Source organism: Dendrobates tinctorius, unplaced genomic scaffold (genome assembly GCF_039654945.1).
Source record: "Dendrobates tinctorius isolate UK_male_01 unplaced genomic scaffold, ASM3965494v1 ptg000440l, whole genome shotgun sequence".
Classification (NCBI taxonomy): domain Eukaryota; kingdom Metazoa; phylum Chordata; class Amphibia; order Anura; family Dendrobatidae; genus Dendrobates; species Dendrobates tinctorius.
This window is the reverse complement of record NW_027362103.1, coordinates 162,713-184,230: the sequence shown is the minus strand read 5'-3', so window position 1 is coordinate 184,230 and position 21,518 is coordinate 162,713.

Sequence of the window (21,518 nt, the reverse complement as noted above, 5' to 3'; positions counted from 1 at the left end):
CAGCCTCTATATGTTATACATGCCCCAGTCTCTATATGTTATACATGCCCCAGCCTCTATATGTTATACATGCCCCAGTCTCTATATGTTATATATGCCCCAGCCTCTATATGTTATACATGCCCCAGCCTCTATATGTTATACATGCCCCAGCCTCTATGTGTTATACATGCCCCAGTCTCTATATGTTATACATGCCCCAGCCTCTATATGTTATACATGCCCCAGCCTCTATATGTTATACATGCCCCAGCCTCTATATGTTATACATGCCCCAGCCTCTATATGTTATACATGCCCCAGCCTCTATATGTTATACATGCCCCAGTCTCTATATGTTATACATGCCCCAGCCTCTATGTTATACATGCCCCAGCCTCTATATGTTATATATGCCCCAGCCTCTATATGTTATATATGCCCCAGCCTCTATATGTTATACATGCCCCAGTCTCTATATGTTATATATGCCCCAGCCTCTATATGTTATATATGCCCCAGCCTCTATATGTTATACATGCCCCAGCCTCTATATGTTATACATGCCCCCCCAGCCTGTATGTGTTATATATGCCCCAGCCTCTATATGTTATACATGCCCCAGCCTCTATATGTTATACATGCCCCACCCTCTATATGTTATATATGCCCCCCCAGCCTCTATATGTTATACATGCCCCAGCCTCTATATGTTATACATGCCCCAGCCTCTATATGCCCCAGCCTCTATATGTTATACATGCCCCAGCCTCTATGTGTTATACATGCCCCAGCCTCTATATGCCCCAGCCTCTATATGTTATACATGCCCCAGCCTCTATATGTTATACATGCCCCAGCCTCTATATGTTATACATGCCCCAGCCTCTATATGTTATACATGCCCCAGCCTCTATATGTTATACATGCCCCCCCAGCCTCTATATGTTATATATGCACCCCCAGCCTCTATATGTTATACATGCCCCCCCAGCCTCTATATGTTATACATGCCCCAGCCTCTATATGTTATATATGCCCCAGCCTCTATGTGTTATATCTGCCCCAGCCTCTATATGTTATACATGCCCCAGCCTCTATATGCCCCAGCCTCTATATGTTATACATGCCCCACCCTCTATATGTTATATATGCCCCCCAGCCTCTATATGTTATACATGCCCCAGCCTCTATATGTTATACATGCCCCCCAGCCTCTATATGTTATACATGCCCCAGCCTCTATATGTTATATATGCCCCCCCAGCCTCTATATGTTATACATGCCCCCCAGCCTCTATATGTTATACATGCCCCAGCCTCTATATGTTATATATGCCCCAGCCTCTATGTGTTATATCTGCCCCAGCTTCTATATGTTATACATGCCCTAGCCTCTATATGTTATACATGCCCCAGCCTCTGTGTTATACATGCCCCAGCCTCTATATGTTATACATGCCCCCCCAGCCTCTATATGTTATACATGCCCCAGCCTCTATATGTTATATATGCCCCAGCCTCTATGTGTTATATCTGCCCCAGCCTCTATATGTTATACATGCCCCAGCCTCTATATGCCCCAGCCTCTATATGTTATACATGCCCCAGCCTCTATATGTTATACATGCCCCCCCAGCCTGTATGTGTTATATATGCCCCAGCCTCTATATGTTATACATGCCCCAGCCTCTATATGCCCCAGCATCTATATGTTATACATGCCCCAGCCTCTATATGTTATACATGCCCCACCCTCTATATGTTATATATGCCCCCCCAGCCTCTATATGTTATACATGCCCCAGCCTCTATATGTTATACATGCCCCAGCCTCTATATGCCCCAGCCTCTATGTGTTATACATGCCCCAGCCTCTATGTGTTATACATGCCCCAGCCTCTATATGTTATACATGCCCCAGCCTCTATATGTTATACATGCCCCAGCCTCTATATGTTATACATGCCCCAGCCTCTATATGTTATACATGCCCCCCCAGCCTCTATATGTTATACATGCCCCAGCCTCTATATGTTATATATGCACCCCCAGCCTCTATATGTTATACATGCCCCCCCAGCCTCTATATGTTATACATGCCCCAGCCTCTATATGTTATATATGCCCCAGCCTCTATGTGTTATATCTGCCCCAGCCTCTATATGTTATACATGCCCCAGCCTCTGTATGCCCCAGCCTCTATATGTTATACATGCCCCACCCTCTATATGTTATATATGCCCCCCCAGCCTCTATATGTTATACATGCCCCAGCCTCTATATGTTATACATGCCCCCCCAGCCTCTATATGTTATACATGCCCCAGCCTCTATATGTTATACATGCCCCCCCAGCCTCTATATGTTATACATGCCCCAGCCTCTATATGTTATATATGCCCCCCCAGCCTCTATATGTTATACATGCCCCCCAGCCTCTATATGTTATACATGCCCCAGCCTCTATATGTTATATATGCCCCAGCCTCTATGTGTTATATCTGCCCCAGCCTCTATATGTTATACATGCCCCAGCCTCTATATGTTATACATGCCCCAGCCTCTGTGTTATACATGCCCCAGCCTCTGTGTTATATATGCCCCAGCCTCTATATGTTAGACATGCCCCAGCCTCTATATGCCCCAGCCTCTATATGTTATATATGTCCCAGCCTCTATGTGTTATACATGCCCCAGCCTCTATATGTCATATCTGCCCCAGCCTCTATATGTTATACATGCCCCAGCCTCTATGTTATACATGCCCCAGCCTCTATATGCCCCAGCCTCTATATGTTATATATGCCCCAGCCTCTATATGCCCCATCATCTATATGTTATATATGCCCCAGCCTCTATATGTTATATCTGCCCCAGCCTCTATATGTTATATATGCCCCAGCCTCTATATGTTATATATGCCCCAGCCTCTATATGTTATACATGCCCCAGCATCTATATGTTATATATGCCCCAGCCTCTATATGTTATATCTGCCCCAGCCTCTATATGTTATATATGCCCCAGCCTCTATATGTTATATATGCCCCAGCCTCTATATGTTATATATGCCCCAGCCTCTATATGCCCCAGCATCTATATGTTATACATGCTCCAGCATCTATATGTTATATCTGCCCCAGCCTCTATATGTTATACATGCCCCAGCCTCTATATGTTATATATGCCCCAGCCTCTATATGTTATACATGCCCCAGCCTCTATATGTTATATCTGCCCCAGCTTCTATATGTTATACATACCCCAGCCTCTATATGCCCCAGCCTCTATATGTTATACATGCCCCAGTCTCTATGTGTTATACATGCCCCAGCCTCTATATGTTATACATGCCCCAGCCTCTATATGTTATACATGCCCCAGCCTCTGTGTTATATATGCCCCAGCCTCTGTGTTATATATGCCCCAGCCTCTATGTGTTATATATGCCCCAGCCTCTGTGTTATATATGCCCCAGCCTCTATATGTTATATATGCCCCAGCCTCTATATGTTATACATGCCCCAGCCTCTATATGTTATACATGCCCCAGCCTCTATATGTTATATATGCCCCAGCCTCTATGTGTTATACATGCCCCAGCCTCTATATGTTATATATGCCCCAGCCTCTATATGTTATACATGCCCCAGCCTGTATATGTTATATATGCCCCAGCCTCTGTGTTATATATGCCCCAGCCTCTATATGTTATACATGCCCCAGCCTCTATATGTTATATATGCCCCAGCCTCTATATGTTATACATGCCCCAGCCTGTATATGTTATATATGCCCCAGCCTCTATATGTTATACATGCCCCAGCCTGTATATGTTATATATGCCCCAGCCTCTATATGTTATACATGCCCCAGCCTCTATGTGTTATATATGCCCCAGCCTCTATGTGTTATATATGCCCCAGCCTCTATGTGTTATATATGCCCCAGCCTCTATATGCCCCAGCCTCTATATGTTATACACTCACTGGCCACTTTATTAGGTACACCTGTCCAACTGTGTGTTAAGACTTAATTTCTAATCAGCCAATCACATGGCGGCAACTCAGTGCATTTAGGCATGTAGACATGGTCAAGACAATCTCCTGCAGTTCAAACCGAGCATCAGTATGGGGAAGAAAGGTGATTTGAGTGCCTTTGAACGTGGCATGATTGTTGGTGCCAGAAGGGCTGGTCTGAGAATTTCAGAAACTGCTGATCTACTGGGATTTTCACGCACAACCATCTCTAGGGTTTACAGGGAATGGTCCGAAAAAGAAAAAAAATCCAGTGAGCTGCAGTTCTGTGGCCGGAAATGCCATGTTGATGCCAGAGGTCAGAGGAGAATGGGCAGACTGGTTTGAGCTGATAGAAAGGCAACAGTGACTCAAATTGCTACCCGTTACAACCAAGGTAGGCAGAAGAGCATCTCTGAACGCACAGTGCGTCGAACTTTGAGGCAGATGGGCTACAGCAGCAGAAGACCACACCGGGTACCACTCCTCTCAGCTAAGAACAGGAAACTGAGGCTAAAATTTGCACAAGCTCATCGAAATTGGACAGTAGAAGATTGGAAAAACGTTGCCTGGTCTGATGAGTCTCGATTTCTGCTGCGACATTCGGATGGTAGGGTCAGAATTTGGCGTAAACAACATGAAATCATGGATCCATCCTGCCTTGTATCAACGGTTCAGGCTGGTGGTGGTGGTGTCATGGTGTGGGGAATTTTTTCTTGGCACTCTTTGGGCCCCTTGGTACCAATTGAGCATCGTTGCAACGCCACAGCCTACCTGAGTATTGTTGCTGACCATGTCCATCCCTTTATGACCACAATGTACCCAACATCTGATGGCTACTTTCAGCAGGATAATGCGCCATGTCATAAAGCTCGAATCATCTCAGATTGGTTTCTTGAACATGACAATGAGTTCACTGTACTCAAATGGCCTCCTCAGTCACCAGATCTCAATCCAATAGAGCATCTTTGGGATGTGGTGGAACGGGAGATTCGCATCAGGGATGTGCAGCCGACAAATCTGCGCCAACTGTGTGATGCCATCATGTCAATAAGGTCCAAAATCTCTGAGGAATGCTTCCAGCACCTTGTTGAATCTCTGCCACGAAGAATTGAGGCAGTTCTGAAGGCAAAAGGGGGTCCAACCCGTTACTAGCATGGTGTACCTAATAAAGTGGCCAGTGAGTGTATATGCCCCAGCCTCTATGTGTTATATATGCCCCAGCCTCTATATGCCCCAGCCTCTATATGCCCCAGCCTCTATATGTTATATATGCCCCAGCCTCTATGTGTTATATATGCCCCAGCCTCTATATGCCCCAGCCTCTATATGTTATATATGCCCCAGCCTCTATATGCCCCAGCCTCTATATGTTATATATGCCCCAGCCTCTATATGCCCCAGCCTCTATATGCCCCAGCCTCTATATGTTATACATGCCCCAGCCTCTATATGCCCCAGCCTCTATATGTTAAACATGCCCCAGTCTCTATGTGTTATATCTGCCCCAGCCTCTATATGTTATGCATGCCCCAGTCTCTGTGTTATATATGCCCCAGCCTCTATATGTTATATATGCCCCAGCCTCTATATGTTATATATGCCCCAGCCTCTATATGTTATATATGCCCCCAGCCTCTATATGTTATATATGCCCCCAGCCTCTATATGTTATATATGCCCCATCCTCTATATGTTATATATGCCCCAGCCTTTATATGTTATATATGCCCCAGCCTTTATATGTTATATATGCCCCAGCCTCTATATGTTATATATGCCCCAGCCTCTATGTGTTATATATGCCTCAGCCTCTATATGTTATACATGCCCCAGCCTCTATATGTTATACATGCCCCAGCCTCTATATGTTATACATGCTCCAGCATCCATATGTTATACATGCCCCAGCCTCTATGTGTTATATATGCCCCAGCCTCTATGTGTTATACATGCCCCAGTCTCTATGTTATACATGCCCCAGCCTCTGTTATACATGCCCAAGTCTCTGTGTTATACATGCCCCAGCCTCTATATGTTATGCATGCCCCAGCCTCTATATGTTATATATGCCCCAGCCTCTATATGTTATATATGCCCCAGTTTATATGTGTTATACATGCCCCAGCCTCTATATGTAATACATGCCCCAGCCTCTATATGTTATATATTCCTCAGCCTCTATATGTTATACATGCCCCAGCCTCTATATGTTATATATGCCCCAGCCTCTATATGTTATATATGCCCCAGCCTCTATATGTTATATATGCCCCCCAGCCTCTATATGTTATACATGCCCCAGCCTCTATATGTAATACATGCCCCAGCCTCTGTGTTATACATGCCCCAGTCTCTATATGTTATATATGCCCCAGCCTCTGTGTTATATATGCCCCAGCCTCTGTTATATATGCCCCAGCCTCTATATGTTGTATCTGCCCCAGCCTCTATATGTTATATATGCCCCCCCTGCCTCTATATGTTATATATGCCCCAGTTTATATGTGTTATACATGCCCCAGCCTCTATATGTAATACATGCCCCAGCCTCTATATGTTATATATTCCTCAGCCTCTATATGTTATACATGCCCCAGCCTCTATATGTTATATATGCCCCAGCCTCTATATGTTATATATGCCCCAGCCTCTATATGTAATACATGCCCCAGCCTCTGTGTTATACATGCCCCAGTCTCTATATGTTATATATGCCCCAGCCTCTGTGTTATATATGCCCCAGCCTCTGTTATATATGCCCCAGCCTCTATATGTTGTATCTGCCCCAGCCTCTATATGTTATATATGCCTCAGCCTCTATATGTTATACATGCCCCAGCCTCTATGTGTTATATATGCCCCAGCCTCTATGTGTTATATATGCCCCAGCCTCTATATGTTATATATGCCTCAGCCTCTATGTTATATATGCCCCAGCCTCTATATGTTATACATGCCCCAGCCTCTATGTTATATATGCCCCAGCCTCTATATGTTATACATGCCCCAGTCTATATGTGTTATATCTGCCCCAGCCTCTATATGTTATACATGCCCCAGCCTCTATGTTATATATGCCCCCCAGCCTCTATATGTTATACATGCCCCAGCCTCTATATGTTATATATGCCCCCCAGCCTCTATATGTTATACATGCCCCAGCCTCTATATGTTATACATGCCCCAGCCTCTATATGTTGTATCTGCCCCTGCCTCTATATGTTATATATGCCTCAGCCTCTATATGTTATACATGCCCCAGCCTCTATGTGTTATATATGTCCCAGCCTCTATGTGTTATATATGCCCCAGCCTCTATATGTTATATATGCCTCAGCCTCTATGTTATATATGCCCCAGCCTCTATATGTTATACATGCCCCAGCCTCTATATGTTATATATGCCCCAGCCTCTATATGTTATATATGCCCCAGCCTCTATGTGTTATATATGCCTCAGCCTCTATATGTTATACATGCCCCAGCCTCTATATGTTATACATGCCCCAGCCTCTATATGTTATACATGCCCCAGCCTCTATGTTATATATGCCCCAGCCTCTATATGTTATACATGCCCCAGTCTCTATGTGTTATATCTGCCCCAGCCTCTATATGTTATACATGCCCCAGCCTCTATGTTATATATGCCCCCCAGCCTCTATATGTTATACATGCCCCAGCCTCTATATGTTATATATGCCCCCCAGCCTCTATATGTTATACATGCCCCAGCCTCTATGTTATACATGCCCCAGCCTCTATATGTTATATATGCCCCAGCCTCTATATGTTATGCATGCCCCAGCCTCTATATGTTGTATCTGCCCCTGCCTCTATATGTTATATATGCCTCAGCCTCTATATGTTATACATGCCCCAGCCTCTATGTGTTATATATGCCCCAGCCTCTGTGTTATATATGCCCCAGCCTCTATATGTTATATATGCCTCAGCCTCTATATGTTATATATGCCCCAGCCTCTATATGTTATACATGCCCCAGCCTTTATATGTTATATATGCCCCAGCCTCTATATGTTATATATGCCCCAGCCTCTATGTGTTATATATGCCTCAGCCTCTATGTGTTATATATGCCTCAGCCTCTATATGTTATACATGCCCCAGCCTCTATATGTTATACATGCCCCAGCCTCTATATGTTATACATGCTCCAGCATCCATATGTTATACATGCCCCAGCCTCTATGTGTTATACATGCCCCAGTCTCTATGTTATACATGCCCCAGCCTCTGTTATACATGCCCAAGTCTCTGTGTTATACATGCCCCAGCCTCTATATGTTATGCATGCCCCAGCCTCTATATGTTATATATGCCCCAGCCTCTATATGTTATATATGCCCCAGTTTATATGTGTTATACATGTCCCAGCCTCTATATGTAATACATGCCCCAGCCTCTATATGTTATATATTCCTCAGCCTCTATATGTTATACATGCCCCAGCCTCTATATGTTATATATGCCCCAGCCTCTATATGTTATATATGCCCCAGCCTCTATATGTTATATATGCCCCCCAGCCTCTATATGTTATACATGCCCCAGCCTCTATATGTAATACATGCCCCAGCCTCTGTGTTATACATGCCCCAGTCTCTATATGTTATATATGCCCCAGCCTCTGTGTTATATATGCCCCAGCCTCTGTTATATATGCCCTAGCCTCTATATGTTGTATCTGCCCCAGCCTCTATATGTTATATATGCCCCCCTGCCTCTATATGTTATATATGCCCCAGTTTATATGTGTTATACATGCCCCAGCCTCTATATGTAATACATGCCCCAGCCTCTATATGTTATATATTCCTCAGCCTCTATATGTTATACATGCCCCAGCCTCTATATGTTATATATGCCCCAGCCTCTATATGTTATATATGCCCCAGCCTCTATATGTAATACATGCCCCAGCCTCTGTGTTATACATGCCCCAGTCTCTATATGTTATATATGCCCCAGCCTCTGTGTTATATATGCCCCAGCCTCTGTTATATATGCCCCAGCCTCTATATGTTGTATCTGCCCCAGCCTCTATATGTTATATATGCCTCAGCCTCTATATGTTATACATGCCCCAGCCTCTATGTGTTATATATGCCCCAGCCTCTATGTGTTATATATGCCCCAGCCTCTATATGTTATATATGCCTCAGCCTCTATATGTTATATATGCCCCAGCCTCTATATGTTATACATGCCCCAGCCTCTATGTTATATATGCCCCAGCCTCTATATGTTATACATTCCCCAGTCTCTATGTGTTATATCTGCCCCAGCCTCTATATGTTATACATGCCCCAGCCTCTATGTTATATATGCCCCCCAGCCTCTATATGTTATACATGCCCCAGCCTCTATATGTTATATATGCCCCCCAGCCTCTATATGTTATACATGCCCCAGCCTCTATATGTTATACATGCCCCAGCCTCTATATGTTATATATGCCCCAGCCTCTATATGTTATGCATGCCCCAGCCTCTATATGTTGTATCTGCCCCTGCCTCTATATGTTATATATGCCTCAGCCTCTATATGTTATACATGCCCCAGCCTCTATGTGTTATATATGCCCCAGCCTCTATGTGTTATATATGCCCCAGCCTCTATATGTTATATATGCCTCAGCCTCTATATGTTATACATGCCCCAGCCTCTATATGTTATACATGCCCCAGTCTCTATGTGTTATACCTGCCCCAGCCTCTATATGTTATACATGCCCCAGCCTCTATATGTTATATATGCCCCCCAGCCTCTATATGTTATACATGCCCCAGCCTCTATATGTTATATATGCCCCCCAGCCTCTATATGTTATACATGCCCCAGCCTCTATATGTTATACATGCCCCAGCCTCTATGTTATATATGCCCCAGCCTCTATATGTTATGCATGCCCCAGCCTCTATGTGTTATATATGCCCCAGTCTCTATATGTTATACATGCCCCAGCCTCTATATGTTATATATGCCCCCAGCCTCTATATGTTATATATGCCTCAGCCTCTATATGTTATACATGCCCCAGCCTCTATGTTATATATGCCCCAGCCTCTATATGTTATGCATGCCCCAGCCTCTATGTGTTATATATGCCCCAGTCTCTATATGTTATACATGCCCCAGCCTCTATATGTTATGCATGCCCCAGCCTCTATGTGTTATATATGCCCCAGTCTCTATATGTTATACATGCCCCAGCCTCTATATGTTATACATGCCCCAGCCTCTATGTTATATATGCCCCAGCCTCTATATGTTATGCATGCCCCAGCCTCTATGTGTTATATATGCCCCAGTCTCTATATGTTATACATGCCCCAGCCTCTATATGTTATATATGCCCCCAGCCTCTATATGTTATATATGCCTCAGCCTCTATATGTTATACATGCCCCAGCTTCTATGTTATACATGCCCCAGCTTCTATATGTTATACATGCCCCAGCCTCTATATGTTATATATGCCCCAGCCTCTATATGTTATACATGCCTCAGCCTCTATATGTTATACATGCCCCAGCCTCTATATGTTATACATGCCCCAGCCTCTATATGTTATATATGCCCCCCAGCCTCTATATGTTATATATGCCCCCCAGCCTCTATATGTTATACATGCCCCAGCCTCTATATGTTATACATGCCCCAGCCTCTATATGTTATATATGCCCCAGCCTCTATATGTTATATATGCCCCCCAGCCTCTATATGTTATACATGCCCCAGCCTCTATATGTTATATATGCCCCAGTCTCTATATGTTATACATGCCCCAGCCTCTATATGTTATACATGCCCCCCAGCCTCTATATGTTATATATGCCCCAGCCTCTATATGTTATATATGCCCCCCAGCCTCTATATGTTATACATGCCCCAGCCTCTTTATGTTATATATGCCCCCCAGCCTCTATATGTTATACATGCCCCAGCCTCTATATGTTATATATGCCCCCCAGCCTCTATATGTTATACATGCCCCAGCCTCTATATGTTATACATGCCCCAGCCTCTATATGTTATATATGCCCCAGCCTCTATATGTTATATATGCCCCAGCCTCTATATGTTATATATGCCCCAGCCTCTATATGTTATATATGCCCCAGCCTCTATATGTTATATATGCCCCAGCCTCTATGTTATATATGTCCCAGCCTCTATGTGTTATACATGCCCCAGCCTCTATGTGTTATATATACCCCAGTCTCTATGTGTTATACCTGCCCCAGCCTCTATATGTTATACATGCCCCAGCCTCTATATGTTATATATGCCCCCCAGCCTCTATATGTTATACATGCCCCAGCCTCTATATGTTATATATGCCCCCCAGCCTCTATATGTTATATATGCCCCAGCCTCTATATGTTATACATGCCCCAGCCTCTATATGTTATATATGCCCCAGCCTCTATATGTTATATATGCCCCAGCCTCTATATGTTATATATGCCCCAGCCTCTATATGTTATATATGCCCCAGCCTCTATGTTATATATGCCCCAGCCTCTATGTGTTATACATGCCCCAGCCTCTATGTGTTATATATACCCCAGCCTCTATGTGTTATATATGCCCCAGCCTCTATATGTTATATATGCCCCCCAGCCTCTATATGTTACATATGCCCCCCAGCCTCTATATGTTATACATGCCCCAGCCTCTATGTTATATATGCCCCAGCCTCTATATGTTATATATGCCTCAGCCTCTATATGTTATACATGCCCCAGCCTTTATATGTTATATATGCCCCAGCCTCTATATGTCATATATGCCCCAGCCTCTATATGTAATACATGCCCCAGCCTCTATATGTTATACATGCCCCAGCCTCTATATGTTATATATGCCCCAGCCTCTATATGTTATATATGCCCCAGCCTCTATGTGTTATATATGCCCCAGCCTCTGTTATATATGCCCCTGCCTCTATATGTTATATATGCCTCAGCCTCTATATGTTATATATGCCCCAGCCTCTATGTTATATATGCCCCAGCCTCTATGTGTTATATATGCCCCAGCCTCTATATGTTATATATGCCTCAGCCTCTATATGTTATACATGCCCCAGTCTCTATGTGTTATACATGCCCCAGCCTCTATATGCTATACATGCCCCAGCCTCTATGTGTTATACATGCCCCAGCCTCTATATGTAATGCATGCCCCAGTCTCTGTGTTATATATGCCCCAGCCTCTATATGTTATATATGCCTCAGCCTCTATATGTTATACATGCCCCAGTCTCTATGTGTTATACATGCCCCAGCCTCTATATGCTATACATGCCCCAGCCTCTATGTGTTATACATGCCCCAGCCTCTATATGCTATACATGCCCCAGTCTCTGTGTTATATATGCCCCAGCCTCTATATGTTATATATGCCCCTGCCTCTATGTGTTATATATGCCCCAGCCTCTATATGATATACATGCCCCAGCCTCTATGTTATGCATGCCCCAGTCTCTATGTGTTATATATGCCCCAGCCTCTATGTTATGCATGCCCCAGTCTCTATATGTCATATATGCCCCAGCCTCTATGTTATGCATGCCCCAGTCTCTATGTGTTATATATGCCCCAGCCTCTATATGTTATATATGCCCCTGCCTCTATGTGTTATACATGCCCCAGTCTCTATGTGTTATATATGCCCCAGCCTCTATATGATATACATGCCCCAGCCTCAATATGTTATATATGCCCCAGCCTCTATATGTTATACATGCCCCACTCTCTATGTGTTATATATGCCCCAGCCTCTATATGTTATACATGCCCCAGCCTCTATGTGTTATACATGCCCCAGCCTCTATGTGTTATATATGCCCCAGCCTCTGTTATATATGCCCCAGCCTCTATATGTTATACATGCCCCAGTCTCTATGTGTTATATCTGCCCCAGCCTCTATATGTTATATATGCCTCAGCCTCTGTGTTATACATGCCTCAGCCTCTATGTGTTATATATGCCCCAGCCTCTATGTGTTATATATGCCCCAGCCTCTATGTTATATATGCCCCAGCCTCTATATGTTATATATGCCCCAGCCTCTATATGTTATACATGCCCCAGCCTCTATGTGTTATATATGCCCCAGCCTCTATGTGTTATATATGCCCCAGCCTCTATGTTATATATGCCCCAGCCTCTATATGTTATATATGCCCCTGCCTCTATATGTTATATATGCCTCAGCCTCTATATGTTATATATGCCCCAGCCTCTGTGTTATACATGCCCCAGCCTCTATGTTATATATTCCCCAGCCTCTATATGTTATACAGTATATGTCCCAGCCTCTATATGTTATATATGCCCCAGCCTCTGTGTTATACATGCCTCAGCCTCTGTGTTATATATGCCCCAGCCTCTATGTTATATATGCCCCAGCCTCTATGTTATATATGCCCCAGCCTCTGTGTTATACATGCCCCAGTCTCTATATGTTATATATGCCCCCTCCAGCCTCTATATGTTATACATGCCCCAGCCTCTATGTTATATATGCCCCAGCCTCTATATGTTATACATGCCCCAGCCTCTATATGTTATACATGCCCCAGCCTATATATGTTATATATGCCCCAGCCTCTATGTGTTATACATGCCCCAGCCTATATATGTTATATATGCCCCAGCCTCTATGTTATATATGCCCCAGCCTCTATATGTTATACATGCCCCAGCCTCTATATGCTATAACTCCCCCAGCCTCTATGTTATACATGCCCCAGCCTCTATGTTATATATGCCCCAGTCTCTGTTATATATGCCCCAGCCTCTGTTATATATGCCCCAGCCTCTGTTATATATGCCCCAGCCTTTGTTATATATGCCCCAGCCTCTATATGTTATATCTGCCCCAGCCTCTGTTATATTTGCCACAGCCTCTGTTATATCTGCCACAGCCTCTGTGTTATATCTGCCCCAGCCTCTGTGTTATATCTGCCCCAGCCTCTGTGTTATATCTGCCCCAGCCTCTGTTATATATGCCCCAGCCTCTATATGTTAAATATGCCCCAGCCTCTATGTGTTATATATGCCCCAGCCTCTATATGTTAAATATGCCCCAGCCTCTGTGTTAAATATGCCCCAGCCTCTATGTGTTATATATGCCCCAGCCTCTATATGTTAAATATGCCCCAGCCTCTGTGTTCTATATGCCCCCCAGCCTCTATGTTATATCTGCCCCAGCCTCTGTTATATATGCCCCAGCCTCTGTTATATATGCCCCAGCTTCTATGTGTTATATTTGCCCCAGCCTCTGTGTTATATCTGCCCCAGCCTCTGTGTTATATCTGCCCCAGCCTCTGTGTTATATCTGCCCCAGCCTCTGTGTTATATCTGCCCCAGCCTCTGTGTTATATCTGCCACAGCCTCTGTGTTATATCTGCCACAGCCTCTGTGTTATATCTGCCCCAGCCTCTGTGTTATATCTGCCCCAGCTTCTATGTGTTATATCTGCCCCAGCCTCTATGTGTTATATCTGCCCCAGCCTCTGTGTTATATCTGCCCCAGCCTCTGTGTTATATCTGCCCCAGCCTCTGTTATATATGCCCCAGCTTCTATGTGTTATATCTGCCCCAGCCTCTGTGTTATATCTGCCACAGCCTCTGTGTTATATCTGCCACAGCCTCTGTTATATCTGCCCCAGCCTCTGTGTTATATCTGCCCCAGCCTCTGTTATATATGCCCCAGCTTCTATGTGTTATATCTGCCCCAGCCTCTGTGTTATATCTGCCACAGCCTCTGTGTTATATCTGCCACAGCCTCTGTGTTATATCTGCCCCAGCCTCTGTGTTATATCTGCCCCAGCCTCTGTGTTATATCTTCCCCAGCCTCTGTGTTATATCTGCCCCAGCCTCTGTTATATCTGCCCCAGCTTCTATGTGTTATATCTGCCCCAGCCTCTATGTGTTATATCTGCCCCAGCCTCTGTGTTATATCTGCCCCAGCCTCTGTGTTATATCTGCCCCAGCCTCTGTTATATCTGCCCCAGCTTCTATGTGTTATATCTGCCCCAGCCTCTGTGTTATATCTGCCCCAGCCTCTGTGTTATATCTGCCACAGCCTCTGTGTTATATCTGCCCCAGCCTCTGTGTTATATCTGCCCCAGCCTCTGTTATATATGCCCCAGCTTCTATGTGTTATATCTGCCCCAGCCTCTATATGTTATACATGCCCCAGTCTCTATATGTTATACATGCCCCAGCCTCTATATGTTATATATGCCCCAGCTTCTATGTGTTATATCTGCCCCAGCCTCTATATGTTATATATGCCCCAGCCTCTATATGTTATATATGCCCCAGCCTCTATCTAATATATAAAGCTCAAAGTGTGTGTGTGTGTGTGTGTGTGTGTGTCTGGGATAGGCATCCGCACCGTCGCAGCTACAGCCACAAAATTTGTCACAGTCACACGTCTGGACCCCGAGAGCGTCCTAAGCTATGCTGTGAGGTGAAATTTTAACCCCGCGCGTTCCAATTCAGCAAACAATTTTGCCCCCATCTACATACTGGGGGGAAAAGTGTGTGCGTGTCAAGCCCCACCCCTCGTTATGATGTCACAACGGTTGCCATGGCGACGCTGATGTCATCATAGGTCGCAAGCCCGCCGCCGCTCATTATGATGTCATAACGGTTGACTCTGGGATGGAGGATGTGTGATGGGTATATGGGCACTAGACTATGGGATGGAGGATATGTATGACGGGTATATGGGCACGGGACTATGGGATGGAGGATGTGTGATGGGTATATGGGCACTTGACTATGGGATGGAGGATATGTTTGACGGGTATATGGGCACGGGACTATGGGATGGCGGATATGTATATGGGCACGGGACTATGGGATGGAGGATGTGTGATGGGTATATGGGCACGGGACTATGGGATGGAGGATATGTATGATGGGTATATGGGCATGGGACTATGAGATGAAGGATGTGTGATGGGTATATGGGCACTCGACTATGGGATGGCGAATATGTATGATGGTTATATGGGCATGGGACTATGGGATGGAGAATATGTATGATGGGTATATGGGCACGGGACTATGGGATGGAGGATATGTATGATGGGTATATGGGCATGGGCCTATGGGATGACGGATATGTATGATGGGTATGTGGGCACTCGACTATGGGATGGCGAATATGTATGATGGGTGTATGGGCATGGGACTACGGGATGGAGGATGTGTGATGGGTATATGGGCATGGGACTATGGGATGGAGGATGTGTGATGGGTATATGGGCACGGAACTATGGGATGGAGGATAATTATAATTTGCTACAACTAACCACAGATAATTACTATGCCCGGGCAGCGTCGGGCTCTTCAGCTAGTTTGATATAAGGGTGGTGTTTTAGACATGATGTACCTGTATTAAGGTTGATTTTGTTGTCCTCCTACTGCTTTGGCACCAAACTGATTTCCGCCCGCAATAGGGGCGAGGGTATATACGGCGGAGGAGGGGCTAACCTCTTTTTTTCACTTAGTGTTAGCCTCCTAGCGGCAGAAGCATACACCCACAGTATCTGTGTCCCCCAATGAGCGTCTCGGAGAAAAGGATTTTACGGTGAGTTATCACAAAAATCCATGTTTTAGGAGTTCCCTGGTTACGGTTCCACTCTCCCCATATAGAGTGGTCCTCGGGGAGGATTCTCGGTTGGGGTAAAGCCTGGTGAGGGTAGATGTCAGAGGGAGTGCGTTCAGGTTGCTTCCACCGAAGTCCCCGCAGATCTTCTCTCTCTACCCAAACACTATCAACAGTATGCAGGCGTGTTCTCCAAGAGGGTGGTGGAGACCCTTCTGCCCCATCACCTCTACGACTGTCCTATTGACCTCTTGCCTGGTGCTGCGCCTGCTCGGGGGTCGAGTCTACCCCCTTTCTCTCCCGGAGACAGAGGCCATGTCTCAGTACATCAGGGAGAATCTGGCAAGAGGATTCAGTAGGAAGTCGGTGTCACCAGCGGGGGCGGGATTCTTCTTCGTCCAGAAGAAGAACGGAGAACTGCGTCCCTGTATCGATTACCGGGGTCTTAACGCCATCACCGTTAAGAATAAGTACCCTTTGCCCCTGATATTGGAGCTGTTTGATAGGCTGCGAGGAGCAAGAGTGTTTACCAAACTCGATCTGCAGGGGGGGGGGCTTACAACCTGATTCGCATCCATGAGGGGGACGAATGGAAGACGGCATTTAACACCTGGGATGGGCACTACGAATACCTGGTGATGCCCTTCGGGCTCTGTAATGGTCCTGCCGTCTTCCAAGACTTTGTGAACGATATCTTCCGGGATACGCTTACCACCTCGGTAGTAGTCTATCTGGATGATATTCTCATCTACTCTCCAGATATTGACTCCCACTGGAGAGATGTTTGCCAAGTTTTCGACCTCAAATGGGCAAACTCCCTCTATGCCAACTTGGAGAAGTGTGTGTTTGAGCAGGAGTCCTTGCCTTTCCTGGGCTATATCATCTCGGCCCAGGGGTTGGCCATGGATCCTGCCAAACTACAGGCAGTGATTGATTGGAAGGAGCCTCATTCCCTCAAAGTGGTACAGCGCTTTATGAGATTTATTAACTATTACCGCCAATTCATCCTGCATTTCTCGACTTTGGTAGCTCCCTTGGTTGCCCTCACCAAGAAGGGAGCGAATCCTAAATTGTGGTCAGAGGAGGTCTCCAAGGCTTTCCTCTCCATCAAGTCCCACTTCGCTAGTGCTCCCATTTTACATAGCCCCAATGTGGATAAGCCATTTATTTTAGAGGTGGATGCCTCGTCCGTCGGTGCTGGAGCAGTCCTGTTCCAAAAGGATGCTCAAGGTCGGAAGCATCCTTGCTTCTTCTTTTCCAAGACCTTCTCGCGGGTGGAGAACTATTTCATTGGGGACAGGGAGTTGCTAGCCATGAAGTTGGCCTTTTCTGAATGGAGACACCTCCTGGAGGGGGCTCACTATTCCTTCCAAGTTTACACTGACCACAAAAACTTGGTCTATCTCCAAACTGCCCAGCGGTTAAATTCTCGCCAAACTCGATGGTCTCTCTTCTTCTCCCGATTCCACTTCACCCAACATTTCCTTTCCGGTGAGAAGAATGTCCGGGCCGATGTGCTCTCTCGCTCCGTGGTGTCAGCGGAGGAGGAGGAGCCTTGGTTAATTGTACCATCTGAGAGCCTGAGGGCAGTGGCTCCAGTCGCCCTTGAGTCTGTACCCCCGGGCAAGACTTTTGACCCTGCCCGTTTGCGTCTGGAGGCCCTCTCTTGGGCTCACGCGTCCAGGGTGGGTGGACACTATGGTACTAAGCGGACAGTTGAGCTTTTGGCGAGGACGTACTGGTGTCCACATATGGCTCGTGACGTCAAAGATTATATTCAGGCGTGCGTCTCCTGGGCCAAGAATAAGCCTTCCCGGCAACGATCCGCTGGGTTACTTTACCCTTTACCAGTGGCGGACAGGCCCTGGGTGATGTTTGGCATGGACTTTGTGGTGGATCTACCCAAGTCCAGTGGCAGCACAGTTATTTGGGTCGTCACCGACCATCTTTCTAAAATTGTGCACTTGGTGCCTCTCTCTCGGCTACCTTCCACACGGGCCTAGCAGTGTTGTTCATCAAACACGTTTTCCGGTTACACGGCATGCCAGACAAGATTGTCAGTGACCGGGGTCCCCAGTTTGCGTCTCGGTTCTGGAGAGAGCTCTGTCGCTTGCTCAGTATTGAGCTGAATCTCTCCTCGGCCTATCATCCTGAGATGAACGGGTTGGTAGAGAGGGCCAACCAGACCCTGGTCACATATCTCCAACATTTTGCCTCGGACAGGAAGGATGACTTGGCACCCTTGTTGCCATGGTCAGAGTTTGCCTTGACCAACACTGTGGTCGATTCCACCGGCCAGACCCCATTCCTCCTTAACTGCGGCCAACAACATAGTGTCCCTGTGCCTATGCCCATGTCATCCACCAACTCTAGGGTGGCAGACTGGGCGGTGAAGGCACATGACATTTGGGACCATACCCAGGTTGCCATTCGGGCCTCTAAGGAGAGAATGAGGTCCTCCTTGGGCGCACAACGGCGTCCTGCTCCAACCTTCTCCCCTGGTGACTTAGTGTGGCTCTCCGCCCGTAACATCAGGCTGCGAGTCAAGTCCACTAAGTTCACTCCTCGCTATATTGGTCCCTTTAAGGTCCTCGAACAGATCAGCTCTGTGGTCTATCGTCAGGCCCTTCCACCACACTTGGCTATCTCTGACACCTTCCACGTGTCCCTCCTTAAATCTGTTCACATGTCCCAGTTCTCCGAGTCATCTGCCGGGACATCAGACCTGTCTTCGGACGAGTTTGAGGTCAATGCCATTGTGGGACACAGGATGGTGCATGGTAAAAAGTTTTATTTGGTGGACTGGAAGGGTCATGGTCCAGAGGCTCGGACCTGGGAGCCATTGGAGAACATCCACTCTCCGCACTTTATTGCGGCATTTGAGCGTAGCGAGGCTCAGAGGGGAGGGGGCCCTAGGAGGGGGGGTAATGTTAGGCGTTGGGTTCCTGTCGCTGCACAGCAGGAATCCCAAGCCTTGCATTCGGCGGTCTCCCATTCCCCTTCGGCTGCAGAGGAGCCTGCTCAGCAGACTCGTCGATCCGGGCGCTCTGCTCAGACCAGCTCTGTGGGCTTGTTTGCTGCTGCCACCTCTGGTCCAGCTATAGCAACGCATGCTGGTCAGCAGCGAGCCACTCTACGGACTAAATCCTCCCTTCGGTCCACTGAGCATGTCCGTGGGACGATCTCTCATTGGAGATCGGAGGTGTTGTGCAGCCTAGCCTGTTAAGCGCCCAGGCTTAGGTGTAGGTAGGATAGAGTCTAAGACAGGCATCAGTGTCCACTGGTGACTCGGCACGTGCTCGATACTCCATAGTCAGCGTCTATAGTGGCGTCCGCAGGTGCGACGCCGCACGCTCAGAAGGTCGAGAGGGACTCTGACCCCGTGTCCTTGGGGCAGAGTTCTATGACCGCTTTCTGTGCGCTCCGTGGTCGGGCTCTGTGAGCTAAACAGGCAACGGCATTTATGTTCTGCGGTAGCGCGGCTCTGTGAGTTGACAGAGTTTGCTTCTGTTCACACTGGTGACGTTAATCCACGTGTGACCTTCTCTACACCGCTTTATACTTCCGCCATTACTAAGCAGCAGTTTACCACCCCTGCACGCTGGACCCCGGGCTGCAAAAGCACCTTACTATTACTTTATTTGGTGCGTTCCGCCAGCCCTAACACTCTGTTCTTTCTTTCGCTCTGTTATTTCTTTCCTCTCTTTCTCTCTCTAATCTTTCTTTCCCCTCTTCCTTTTTGTTTCTCTCTCTAATCTTTCTTTCTCTAATTTTTTTTTCTTTCTCAATCTGTTCTTTCTTTCTCTCTCTGTTCTTTCTTTCCCCTTTCTTTCTCTGTTCTTTCTTTCTCTCTTTCTCTGTTGTTTCTTTCCTCTCTTTCTCTCCCTGTTCTTTCTTTCTGTCTTTTTCTGTCTATTCTTTCGCTCTCTCTCTCTGTTCTTTCTTTCTCTGTAATGTAGCCCCCTTCATATGGTATAATACAGCCCCCTCAAAGAATATAATGCAGCCCCCCCCTCATAGGGTATCATGCTGCCCCCCTAATGGGGTACCATTCTGTCCTCCCTTATATGGGGTATCATGCTGCCCCCCTCATGCGGGGTTTCATACTGCCCCCCATCATACGGGGTATCATGCTGCCTCCTCCTCATACGGGGTTTATCATGCTGCCCCCTCATACGGGTATCATGCTGCGGCACCCCCCATACGGGGTATCGTCATCGCGCACCCGCTGTGTGTCAGAGGAAGAGGGTAATGATGGGAGAGGGAGCGTCATGTGACGCGCTCTTCCATTATTGCGGCGCACACTGGGGGGCCACGCTGACGCCGCATCCCCCTGTATTTCGGCCCCATGGGCTGGGGGGGTGCGGGGGTCCTGGTCTGCGGGCCCCTATAGCTCGCAGGGTTAGCCGCAGCCTGCAGCAAACACTGCCCGCTTAATATTCACTCCTCTCCACACCTATGGGGGTGTGGGGAAGCGTGAATATTCATTTCACTTTAGCAGCGGGAAAAGACTTTGGTCACCCGCTGCCACTCTGCTGTCACCGTGGGCCCCCATAGTAGCTGCTGGTGTGCCACTATTAGCGACACACCACTGGCTGGGGTCCCCTGGAGCAGCAGAGGCCCTAGGCAGCTGGCCATATATGCCAGCAGGTGTCAGTGTCTGGGCCTACCGGAGAATCCTCCAGTTCTCTGGTGACCCAGTCCGACTCTGAATGTGGGCACTGTTTTCTAAGGTGCTTGTACCAGGCATTACTATATTCTGGAGAGTTGCTTTAGAATTTAGAGGTCACGCAGAACCACACAATAGGTGCAGTAATAGGGACACATATGGCGGCAACGGCTCAGTATTGGGGTATC